At 30.9% G+C, this 13678-nt stretch overlaps 1 long non-coding RNA gene across 1 annotated transcript in view; it reads right to left on the bottom strand.

Annotated features, from left to right (window-relative positions):
- The window catches only part of LOC142321593 (uncharacterized), a 30485-nt gene extending 17298 nt beyond the window's left edge, over positions 1–13187 (bottom strand). The window contains exon 1 of the long non-coding RNA XR_012755669.1: positions 13081–13187. This is a non-coding gene — a long non-coding RNA (uncharacterized LOC142321593). The remainder of the gene's footprint in view (positions 1–13080) is intronic.
- Positions 13188–13678: the final 491 nt, after the last annotated feature.

Genomic DNA, 13678 nt, shown 5'->3' with positions numbered 1-13678 from the left:
TGGGCGCACTACAAAGTATCGTCATGGAATGGAATGCAAAGTTGGCAGGAGTTTATTACTCGCTACTTAATCGCAGAACCTGGACAGAGTCCCTTGCTGCTGGATCATTCTAATCGGGCTTGTTTTTTTTAAAAGGGTTAATTTTAAATAGCGGGTCTAATTTTTTCAAGTTTTGTTTATTATTATTTAGTGTTTTAAGGACGGATTTAATTGCATTCCAATCCGTTGTTAAACCAGCGTTATCGAACCCATTTTACGGGCCGACCGCGGAAGGCTAGGCTTATAAAGCCTGTCCTCCCGACGTAATTCCCCTTCAGACCGTCCAGTATCGTCATCAGCGCCCGGACACGATATTTATACAGTAGATAAATAAATATTAAATTAAAAAATTAAAACCTAGTAATATAACAACACAGTGTATATGACGTATACTCAAAATGAAATAAAACCTACATTAATAATCTAAATAAAAACAATAAAATTACCATCTGTCATCCGCCAAATGGTACAATTAGCTAAAACATACTATAGAAAAATCAAATATTTGAATATAAATGAACGGCTCTAAGAAATCGTAAAACATTCAATAATAACGTCTCATTGTTTCCTAAAATATTTTGGAAGTTAGCCCCTAGTTTAAACTTCCGACACGATGCCCCATAACAAACACAACAAGGATGTGATGCACAGTTAGTTGGCAGTCGCAGCGAACAAAAACGGCTAAATCGGTCGAGTTATTAAATATCCATGAGTGAGCTTAGTGTGCTGTATTCGCAAATGGCAAATAACCTCCTCTCGATGATTATTTCTGCATGAGGAGCGGTGATATACTATTCTTAACAGGACGAAGTTTAGTATTTTTAAAATTTTTCCGATCATCACGGATCACCCTCTTCAGAAAATAGACAAAATCATCAGAAAAAATATGATTATTGAAAGGAGGCTGGAAACAAGCCACATTTGCCGCACTATTATCAGCGCGCTCATTTCCTGAAATTCCAATATAGCTTGAAATCCAACAGAAACTCACGGTTGTGTTACGTTGAGTCATTTGAGAAATAGCACAATGAATCTCATAGATAACATGGTGTATGGAGTACATTCACTAATCGCCGCAAAGCACTCATGGAATCTGAAACATACTAGTAACTGTCGAAATGTTGGGCTAATTATAATTAATACCTTATAAATAGCATAGAGTTTCGGAAAAAAAACACTGACGATGCTAGGATGATGTAAATGCTAAAAAAAAAACTGTTTATAAAATATTTTACTTAAAATTAAAACTCGGTGGGAATGTCGATTGTTGAAACAATCATCATCGTAGATACTGCATAAATAGTATATAAGAAAGTAAATAAATAAATGAAAAAAAAAACAAAATAAAAAATGAAGGAATAGATTAATATAAAAAAAGCTATAAAAAAAGTTAAAAACAAAGAATTTTGTGTTGTTAGCCGATTCCAGTAGAAAGTTGAAAATTACATCTAAATCACTATAATCTGAAACCACTAACAACTTTTTTACTCTTATTTCATAAAAGCTTTAAAAATACTCGTAAGTTTTGTTTTTTTTTTTCACATATTTATTTAATATCCTCTTTATAATTATTTATTTATATGTGTTTTTTATTATAATTCCCAAATATCTACAGATTGTGATAGTGATTGTTTAAAAATCAAAATCACCACCAAATTTTATAATTTTTTGTAACTTATTTTTTGAGAATTTTCTCCGTGTACAGTTTTTTTTTAATAATTGTTAAACATGGCTCTTTTTTATACATGATACTGTTAATTATTATCCAATAAGAAAGAAGTTTGAATAGATAAGTCAAACGATTTCTCAGATTAAAAAAAAATATATCCTTGGAATAGGTTGACGTTTATTAAGAGATAATTAATTTAGCATACTTGTTAAATTTCATCCTGAAGACTACTTTTGAACAATAATATTAATTAATAGTAATGTTCCAATAAAGGTAACTATAACATTTCTTGGAGATGAACCTGGCTCCTCCGACATGACAGAACAATTTCTGTAACAGCTGGTCGGTGATGAGCTGCCAATAACTCACCGACGAGAAGAAATTAGGTTAAAAAAAAAGTAACGAGTAATTTTTTGAGTAGTAAACATCTTGCACAATTATACATTTTAAAATAAATTAAATGTAATTTCAATACTCAGTTTTTTGTTTTTTTTTAATATACCATACGTTCAAAAAAATGTTACTCTTCATCAAATGATCCGATTTTGTTATTTTTTAGTGTAAGTTACTCTACGGATTTGAATCCTACTAGATCGTGAATAAGGTGTTCTTTAGTGGTTGGATTTCAATTAACCATACATCTCAGGAATGGTCGACTTTTTTTATTTATTTAACCTTCGAACCATCATAAGGAATTATTACTTCAGAGGACGATAGGTATGAATGTAAATGAAGTGTAGTCTTGTAATTGTTGAAGTAATACCTTATGGTGGTTCCGGAGGCTAAACAGAAAAAGAGAGAGAAAGTTGCTCTGCTGTCCTATAGTAATTTTTTTCAGATAATTTCAGTCAGTTGAAAATTTTCAAACAAAAAATTATATTGTCTCGATAAAGGATTTGAAGATATTTCGTAACTGTTGCTTAATATTTTATAAGGTAAGTTACATATTCTAACATCATCTGATTGATATCTTTATTTTTAGAGAAGAATTTAGGAAAGTTTTTAAGAAAACGTAAAAAATTCCTGCAGTTCAGTAACAACACGTTCACGCTCAGTTATGATCTGTTTACGATGTATTTCTGCATTTCCCAGGATATGCAAAAAATACACTTTTTGCAATTCGCAGGTTTTGTCGTCTTTTGTTTGTAAAAGTTATTTTTATGACCAGAATTTTTTATAGGTCAATCCATATTAAAGAAAGAAAATGAATAATCAAATAAGATTTTCCCGAAAGAAACATTCTTATTACTATTACTGTTCTCTCAATTATTAATTCATTTCTAATAAAGTTCATTCTAATTCAGTTTTAATAAAGTTATTATCTTTAACTTTACTTACGCTACATACACTAAATAGTATAATTTATTTGTATCTTGTTTTGGCGCTTTTATAGCTTTCTATTTATTATTATTAAAACATTAGTTTTTCCGCCATTATTGGAGGTCTTACAGTTGATTTACAAAATGAATATTTATATATTTTATGCAGTTTAGTAAACCTTATATTAGTGCGTTTGAATCAACTTGATAAATAACATGGTTATTTTATAATGATTATTACAAAGTTTTCATTTTGGCGGCCATTTTTAGGTGAACCTGACGGCCAATCGCGGCAATTCGTGTATTTTTTAGTCCTCTAATGATATTTAATCCGAATCCGAAATCAAAATGAAAATCTAAGGCAAAACGTGTTAGCATACATATACGAATATTTTCAATCAACTGTTCGACCATTGAAAAAACAATAGAAAAGTAAAGTAAATTTAACAAAAAATAAATATAATTTTTTTTTAAATTTTGTAAGAAAAAAATAGTTCATATATTTTATGATGTTGGAGTCAAATTAAGGATTAGAAACTTATTTGTTAATGTTTTAATTCTATGTCCATTCAAATGTCTAATATTTATAAAGAATTAAAAATTTTTTTTTTTATTTATTTTTTTTTAACTTTTGTTTTTTCTATATAAATATATCTTTAAATTTTCAAGCTGAAATTGTTACAGTAAAATAAACGGTTACGTAAATATTGGCAGAACAGTTATTTTCGATAGTAAAAAATGCTCTATTTTCACGTTTTCTTCAATAGCCTGGAACAATTTTTTCTCTCAACAAAATTTTTCTTTATATAATTAAGAAACAAACTTAAAACTTATATCAAAGTCCATTCAACAGTTCAAAATTTTTGATCAGATTAAGAAATATGTAGACTAACGAACAAGAATAAAATAAAACGTCAAAGAAAATCACAAATACCTTATTACACGCTGGTTAAAATATAGTGTAGAGGAATATGAATGGATGGAAGTATTTACTCACATTTCACTTAGTTAATAAGAATAAAATAGAATAATAGATTTAAAATTTAATAGAATTAAAAACTGTCAATCTCGTTAACTTGTAAATTATGAAAATATTTCGAATAACTTAAGGGATTTCAACAAAGGTTAGGACGATTTCTCAAGATGCTTGGTCACGGATATCTTCCCCATACGTATTGTAGCAAATTACGTTTTATATGAGAATAAATTAATAAAATAATATAAATTCCGATCTCCGAGGAGTGGTAGCTCCTCGGCATTTTATCCGGAGATCCCGGGTTCGAATCCAGTCTGGACATTTTTCACAAAAATGTATTTCATATTCCCACGTACACGTTTCAAGCTTATGTGATTATATAATCAACCCAAACAAAAAAAAATAGAAATGCATCATTTACACGATGATTATGCATTCTTTTTCTAATAACGAATTGTTTAGAAATCGTGCAGATTCATCTAACTTCCTCTTTATATTATCTTTATTCTAAGTCAACCGGAGTATTCACAAAGCTTCTAAAGCATTAAATGTTTCATTTAAATTATGTACAATATTTACATTTTTTTATTGTGAAATTAGAAAAATAAAAAAATTGGTATATATTATACTTCTTCAGTCATCTTAAATCTAAAACACTCGTAATTCGTATATGTATCTTTATGATGAATCTCTATAAAATAATTTTATATAAAAAATAAAAGGGGGAAACTTTTATGGCTGTTTATTTATTCTCAGCTACAATTTTATTTCTTGAAATTAATATTACACCGCATTAACAAGATAATTGAAGGGTAAATATAGCACCTAAAACCGTAATTTATTCCACGCCTTGTCAGAGGATAAAACGCATAATCATAAAGTTGATATGTAATTAATTACAAGTTAAATAGAAATGTGTGAATACAGTGAAATACATAACATTTACCATAAAATATATTATTTTTGTGCTATTAAAAACTCGTAAAATTATGCGATGATAATTAAATGAAATATCCGTGGCTGAGTGGTAGCGACTCGGCCTTTTATCCGGGGGTCCCGAATTAGAATCTCGGTCAGGCATGCCAGGTTTAATCCCCTAATATAGGTATATGCCAGGTATATACCCTAATCCAAATTTCAAAAGCTTCTTGGTGAATTAATTCATCAAGCCAAAAAATAATTGAACTGTTTGTAATCATCTATTTGTGAATTTCATCGAAAAGTATAAATTTTGGTTTATTTTGCGTAAAAAAATCTTAGTGCTTTCGTGAATGATTTTTTTTTAAAGAATAATTTTCGAATATTAAAAATATTTTTCACGACGAACATTTCAGTAATTTTTCAAGATGTTGAAAGGATAGATTTTTGTTGTTAGGAGCCAGGTTTTTATACCTTATTTACACCTACGTACATTTGGAGATTAAATCTTTGTTTTTTTAATTTATATTACTCAGATACTTACTGTGTAGTTCGTCATGAAAGAAAACACTTATATTTTAAGAGTTATATCTTAACGAACAATATATAATTTTCTACGTTATTATTACTTTCATTTTATCTGAAAATCTCTATAGAAATTCTACACATAAGTATACTTATAAACTCGTATATATATATATATATATATATAACTCCTACATTGTTTTCCTGGTAGCACAATTTTATCGTTCCATTACTTCGTTAAGAGATTATACTAAAAATTAGTATTTAAGAATAGTTTTTTATCTGGTGATTAATATTTATTATTATTATTCCACACCTTCACAGCCTTTTGCCGGTAACATTCTCTAACTCGGAGTAATTTATATCGACGAGATTAGGCTTGACTAAGTTCCTTCCGGGAAATACGGCGCAGGTGTCAACTATCACGCTCCTTTGCATTAGCGTGTGGGTCTTCCACTGGATCTTCAGTTTTTTAAGGCTGTTATGCAAAGTAGATTATTATCCCCTCTGCAGATATAATTATTGGGATTATATAAACCTCTTTTTGATTCCACATTTCTCTAATTTCAAAAGCAAGATCTTGTATTTTTGTAGCTTCTCATTGTGTAACAACGTTGAGGTTGTTACTTGACGGGACGGCTCCGTCTATTAGGTAAGTTACTTTTTTCATTTTGTCAAATACTACTACATCTGGCTTATTACAGTTGATAGGTTTTGCTGTTAAAATTCCTTGCTTCCAGAGGATTTTTGTATTGTTATTCTCCAAAAAGGAGGCTGGCACGTTAGTGTAGTATGACTTATTTTGAAACTGTAACTTGTATCTGTTGCAGAGTTCTATGTGTACGATTTTCGCCATGCTGTTGTGCCTCGTAGTGTACTCCGTCGGAGCAGACTCGGACAGCCAGTGATTATATGTTCTATTGCTTCATTGTGTTGCATACATAGCCTACATTTGTTGTTGATATTTTCTTTAAGAACTGATTTCTTAAAATTTATTGTTGCTACTACTTGATCCTGTATGGTACATATAAATCCCTCCGACTCGGATGTAGCTTTCCTAGGACAAGCCAAGTATTTGAATCTAATTTGTCGAATCCTTCCTGGTTTAAGCGGTGCCTATGTCTGCCATGCAGCTCTTTTCTTCCCCAATCTAGAATTTTATCAGCGTTGCTCTCTTTCTTGTGTTCTACATTGTTGGTCCTGTTTGCTAGATTTAATGGCGTATAGTTTTGGTCTGCCGCTACGATGGCTTGTAGAAGGGTGTTACTTGTTATGGAAGTAATCCCTTAAATTTTTTTTCTGTCCGTAGCATAGATTAAAAATCTACGCTACAAACAGAACAGTACTGCAGGCTCAGAACCGAGCCTGCAGTACTGGTGGTCGCCGGCGTCATACCCATTGCTATTTTAGTAAGGGAGCGCCAGGCGCCTACAGGAGTCGACGGGCAGGCGAAGACCGGGAGACCATTACCAATCAGGAACGCACTCGCACGTTTCTCGCATGGCAAGAGACCTGGGACCACGAGACCAGAGGACGGAGCGGCGGCATGGAGAGGTGGAGTACTACATGACCCAGTTTTTAGCGGGTCACGGATACTTCCGCGCTTACCTCCATATCATAGAGAAAGCGCCGTCCCCCGACTGCATCTATTGCCCGGTGTACGGGACGACGCCGAGCACACTTTTTTCAAATGTGCACGGTGGGTGGCATATCGAGGGACACTAGAGACGGATCTCGGAGCACTGAGCCTCCACAACGTAGTTGCGATGATGCTCCGTAATATGAGAAGCTGGAAGAGTATAGCCCGATTCGTCGGCAGCATTCTCAGGACCAAGAAGGGGGACTGGATAGCCCTAAAAATTAGATAGCGGCCTTCTCAGGCTAGTGTAGGAGGATTCGGCCGGAAGTAATATCTTAAACGGTTACGGGTCGAGTCCTGGTAGAAAAGAGGGTGGTTTTAGTCGGTAGTCTGCTTATGGTGATTGAATAATACCATCTGTGGGAGCCCGGCACTCCGTGCGTAAATGCATTTCCACCTCCCTCCGCAAAAAAAAAGAAAAAAATTATTATTATTATTATTATTGTTGTTGTTGTTGTTGTTCAATAATCAATAACAAACTTCTATTTTTTCCTTTAAGTAGACAGGATTTTTGATTAAATCATGTTTTTTTTTAATTACATAAACGCTAAGTAATTAGTTTAATGATTTTATTAAGAATCTGTAGGAAGAGAAAAGAATTCAGAATGGAAAATAAAGCTAAATTATGAATGAAATAATAAAAATTAAGAGTTTAATACTCTACAGGCCATGTACTTACCAGAGCAGCTATTTTTTTGGGGACTTTAATTTCTATAGGTTATCTTCAAATAAATTTTCTTCAAAACAATAAAACCAGAAGAAAACATTTTAAAGACTCAAATATTTTTATCAAGCTCACATAAGAACAAATATAAGCTTTTTTTATGACTCATTCTATAATTATATAGACATTATAATTAAATAATGTTAATAAACATTATTTACATAAATTTAAGATCTTTAAGTGTTTTTAATAATTTGCTAGGCTCATTTTCCACCAGAGTTACGTTTTATCAAAACGCTGGTTAAAATACATTTTTTAGACTTATCAAAGTAAGACCCTTTATAACAACGTATTTTAGTGTTTATATCTTTTCTGACAGTAAAGATGTTCTATATTACCAAAGACTTTGTGGTGAACAGCAAGAAAGTGCTCCAATACAGAGGCGAAATGCCGTTTGTATTTCGCTGGGCGACCTAATATGTACATACTATCAAATATACGTGGCTAAATAGAGGGGTTTTTAGTTATGATAAAACAAATCATCAGGAACAAATCTTTATCTTAGATGATCATTAAAATCGTTCGTTTGATTTTATCGATATTGAAATCGTAAAATTACCTCTCAATAAAATATAATTTTTATTAATTAAAGATTGTTGTTATAAAGATGTATGGAGTATGTAACATAAAAATTATCTGTCTCATGACAGTCAACTGACAAAATAAACCATCCCCTTCCTTCATAAATTGAGGGTGGTAAAAGCGGGTACAAGAGGAGAGAGAGGTAAATGTTGTTAGCCACGTGATCTGCACGCGGTCAAATCCGATTTACTGTAATCAAATTGTCTCCGCTTCAATGCACAATCAAAAATACTATTACAACCTTGATCAGTCATGATTGGGTTTACTGCAACATAAAGCCGACCAATCCATCGGCCAGTTTCAGTCCCGTCGACGCCACAGTGTAACAAACTTATAAAATAAACTGTTTATCGAAAGCTGCTTTTATATTTTACGATATTCTATATTAATAATATCTTTTACCTATCTATATAACGTAATTTTCAATTTGTGCAAACATTTACAAAAAAAGAAGTCAAATGAGGAAATCAAATTATCTTCAAAATCAATTTTCCTTCAATGTTGGCTATTTTACTCGTACAAAGGAAATCTGCACAATGAAGATAAAAAATAATCATTTTTTGTTATTAGCAATAATTATAAAAATTTCCTTCGTAAAAGTTAAAGAGATCGATAAAATTACGCAAGATACAGCCGTTATTATCAACTTTTAATACTCGTAATCTATTTCGTACTAGTTAAGTTTACCTCCATAATGAACTTAACGGGCTCTTTAAAATTAATAAAGCCAGTTGTTTTTAAGCATAACATACAACGAAAAAACGGAATTACAATTAAGGATCATACAACCGAATGAGTTGATAGGTCGTCTCTTGGGTGTCTCATAATAAATATGTCACTCAGTTTCTTTCCGGCCATGATGCTTTTAAGGATAAATTGGCTCGTTACGGCCTGGCTGAATCGGACCTGTGTTCGACTTGTGGTATAATGGACGATGCTTTTCACGTTTTGTATGTCTGTCTTCGTTTTGAGGACAGACGATTAGAGGTTGTGAGGCAGCTCGGAGATATTGAATCTTTCTTGGATTTGACCGTCAATTGGAAAAGCCGGGCCAAATGGGATATTGTAGAGAGTTTTATGAAATATTTGGTTATTCAGCAAGTTAGGGAGGGCGGTGTTCATGTAATACGGGTGACTAGGGTCGCTTGGGCGTTTTAGTTGCCATGATAGGCGTTTTTGAAATATTTTTTGGTGTTAATTGTTTTTGTTTTGTTATTTTCCGGTGTTGTTCGTTAAATTTTCATTTGTTGTAGTGCATTTAACTCAAAATTTATAATTTGTTCTACTCAGTCTATTTCGTATGAGTAGTTTTGGTTATTTGTTTTTTGTTATGTTAGTTTATAGGGTTCACACAAATGGAGATGTTATTTCGGGCACTTGCATCGGTGGCATTCTGACAGAGACCAAAATGATGACCAAAATGGGTCACAAAATGATGATGACGTCAATCAGTGTGGGTTTGGAAGATGACCTCCGTTAAAGCTAATCAGGACTAAGTACAGAAGGAGTGGCGTGGCGATCAGAATCGTCACATGGCTGGATCTTCTCCTTCGGGTGGGTCAGTTCGTATACATATTTCTAATAAAGGGTTTCTTGTAAGTTTTTTTTTTACTTTTTATTATACAACTCGGAATTAATCCCATTATAGATTAATTTAATTTACTGATTAAAAAAATTTATTCACACTATATCTGAAAAACTATTTCCAACAATTATTTGTTGATTTTTACAACAAAAACTGCTCAAATACTACCTGAGATTAAATACGGGTACTCGCTACTTATAAACTCCCTAAATCAAATAACACGAATTTTTCCTAAAGTTTTTGCGTCCACTTTCGGTGGATGTAAATTTCGTTTAACCTTAATTCTTTAATTTTTAATTTTTTAATCTTAAATTAAATTTTAAAAGAAATCTTTTAACATATATGTGAGTTAATTTTCGGTGGCTAGAAACAAAGTGTTTCAAAATTCATATTTGAATAACTTTTGACCTTCAAAATGTGTCCGAAAAGGTCCGAATTTCACGGTATATTTTTTATCTATTTAAAATAACTTCCAATAGGGATTACTTTTAATAGTCTATATTGATATAGACTATCAATATTCAATCGGCTAACACATCCATTAAGGTAAGAAACACATGTCTGCAACCGAACAGACTTTTTATGCTGTACATTAGCACAGCTGTTAAAGAATCCTCTCGTTTAATACTACTTCTCCCGTAGCATTAAAATGCCAAACTGTTAACTTTTTTATTTTTTTTATTTGTTTATTCACTCCAGAAACCACAAGCCGGAGTCTAATTATGCTTACTATACTTTTTTTGACGTTGTTAATATGTGATTAATACCAAACCTGCCACGAAAGTTGGAAAATTGATTATTCATAATCTACTTCTGTTCCTAGAATTAAAAAAAAAAATACATGTGATCTTGTCACATAATTACAGTCGGTAATTAAATCAGTTTTTTACGTCCTTGTACGAAGTAAAGGAAGTATTGTGATCGCGAAAAATTTCGGTTTTCAGATTTCAACTGAAATATCCACTTTCACCATCTGTGAATCCATTTTAACTAGTTTCGGCGTGACATCTGTACGTATATATCTCGCAAAACTCAAAAATGATTATCCGTAGTATGTTGAAATTTTGGTTTTAGGTCTGCTGTAACATCTATTTGTGCACCTTCCCTTTTGATTGTAATCAACTAACTGGACAGACCAAAAGTCCAAAAAAGCTCCAAAATAAAACAAAAATTGGATTTTGGGCTTTTCTTAACTGTAGTAATAAGCCCTCATTTAGAGCTTTTCAACGATAAGTGGTACTTATTTTCATTGGTTTCAGAGTTATAACTAAATAAAATTTTAATTATTGAAATATTGGGATCTTACAAGGGGCACATCGGTTTAAATCCGACTTCATCCTTTTTTTAACTTTTTTTTTTTAATTTAAGTATATTGATTTATTAAAAATGATTAACCTCTGATTGTAAAAAAATGTTTATGATAAATAATTATTCAATAATAACAATTTAAAAAAAAAATGAAACAATATCGTAAGTTATTAATGAAATAAAATTTGATGTAACTTTTCATTTAAAAAAAATGTGTATATTAAATTATATATATATATATATATTTATTTATAATTTAATAGGCGTACAAGGAAGTCATGTGGTGTCCACATTAGATTTTTCTTAATTAACAATGGTTATTCTGATAATCCTGAAGTAAATATATGTTCATAAGTAGTTGGGTGTTTATTAGAAAAGAAATGTATTTAAATTTTATGAAACGTATTTAATCTTATAATACTGAAAAATTAAGATAAACTGTAAACTGCTAAATACCAGTAAATTCAAAAAAATAAAGCTTATATTAGTATATAAGAAGTAAAGTAGGAATAGATATGCTGATCTCACACCAAACAGCATTCTAGAACTTACAAGTTGTATGTTCTTTCCTAGAACATACAACTTGCTTTTCTGTTGTTTAAAAAAATATTATTTCTTTCAACTGTAGTTGCCTTTAAATTATTAAAAACATAAAATCATTGAATTTAAACTCTTAACATAAATTATTAAAAATTATCTAGGTAAGTTCCTGTCAGAATTAAGAAATTATGAACAATGATTATTTGAAAAGTGAACTTTTTAACTTCATTTTAACTCTTTCAACTCGGAATTTCAAAATTTCTTTCTTAGTGTGAGATCCTTCTTACTTACATCATAAGAAGAACGTGTATACATATTTTCATGAATTTATCTTCACTAATTTTGCTGGGCGTTGATTATGATTTACTCACGACATGTTCTTTTATACATGTAATAAAATTATTTGCATTTTAAACGTATTTTCTAATAACCTATTTAAGACAAGTGAGGGAATCTGCTTATCTCTTTCTATTTTCTGACGAGGAGACAAAAAAACTGTTTCATAAATTGATGTATTATTCCGAGAAGTTAAAAAAATTTGAGGTTACAATAAATATTCCTTTAGTTTAAACAGTAACACATAATTAATTAAAACATAAATATATTTTAAAACATAAATGTTTTAAAATATATTAAATTGTTGAAGAACAGTTTTAAAGTTACAACAATAAAATGGGAAGAAATGTAGTAATTACTATTTCATATTTAACAAAAATGTTCACTTCAGTCATAAATAAGCACTGTTTGACAACAGAGAAAAGCAATTAAACCGCCTTCTGAGCAGGCGTTTAATAAACTCAAAATTGACGTTGGCTTCAAACTTACCAGTTAACAAATCTGTATTAAACCAATGTAAACGTGTAAAAGTCAGCGTATGGCGCAAAAAAAAAGGTTTCCGTGGCATGAGTGCAACGTTATAAAAAAAAAATCCTACGACTTAAAACAGAAACTCCGATCGCGCATCAGTTAGAACTTTGAAAAATTAGTTTAAAGTTCCTTACATTTAGAAGGAATTTTAGTAACGCCACCGAAAAAAATAAGCACGTTTAAAAATTTGTTTAAAACAAGGTAAACCCTTGTACGAACCTCCTAGTCACCAGCAACTTACTATTAATCTTGGATGGCGAGCGGCTACATCGCTACCAGAGCAAAGACGAATATCAACAAATATTTAATTAACATATATATTTTAACAGAAATTACTGTCTCTTTTTATTTTTTAATAAAAACATAGTTAAATATAAATTTCAACTGACCCACTAAAAATCGTTAAATACAGGGTGACCAAGTTAACATTGTATACGGAAAAAAATGACAACTAAATACTTGTAAGCCTGCCAGTTGACTAAATAGTCATATGGTTACACGTACAGACGGGTTGTAAGGCATCTATACAGCTGTTATAGAATTAATATTAGTAATTAATAAATAGATATGCAAATATCTATTGCACATTAACAATTTCTGTTTTCTTTTATTATTACTAAGAAATATACAAATTGTTTTTATTATTATTATTATTATTTCATTGATATTTAATTTTGCATTATTTATTTTCTGAATTTTCAGTTGTCATTAAATTTAGTCTAATGTTCTTTAAATATTTCATCGTCCATCAAATGTCTACTTCATATTTAACAAAAATGTCCACGTCCCTCATAAATAAGCACTGTTTGGTAACAGAGAAAAGCAATTAAACTGCCTTCTGTGCAGGCATTCAATAAACTCAAAATTGACGTTGCTTCAAACTACTTATTGGTTTTACTACTTATTTTACAATGGTAAGATCGTAGATAAGGAAAAATCAGCCAATATGAGATAACAGTTCATTCCTAGCGAAGGTAGAGAGTTATT

The sequence above is a fragment of the Lycorma delicatula genome, chromosome 3, assembly GCF_047948215.1.
Source record: "Lycorma delicatula isolate Av1 chromosome 3, ASM4794821v1, whole genome shotgun sequence".
In the NCBI taxonomy this organism is placed as follows: Eukaryota; Metazoa; Arthropoda; class Insecta; order Hemiptera; family Fulgoridae; genus Lycorma; species Lycorma delicatula.
This window is presented reverse-complemented; position numbering and strand designations above follow the sequence as displayed.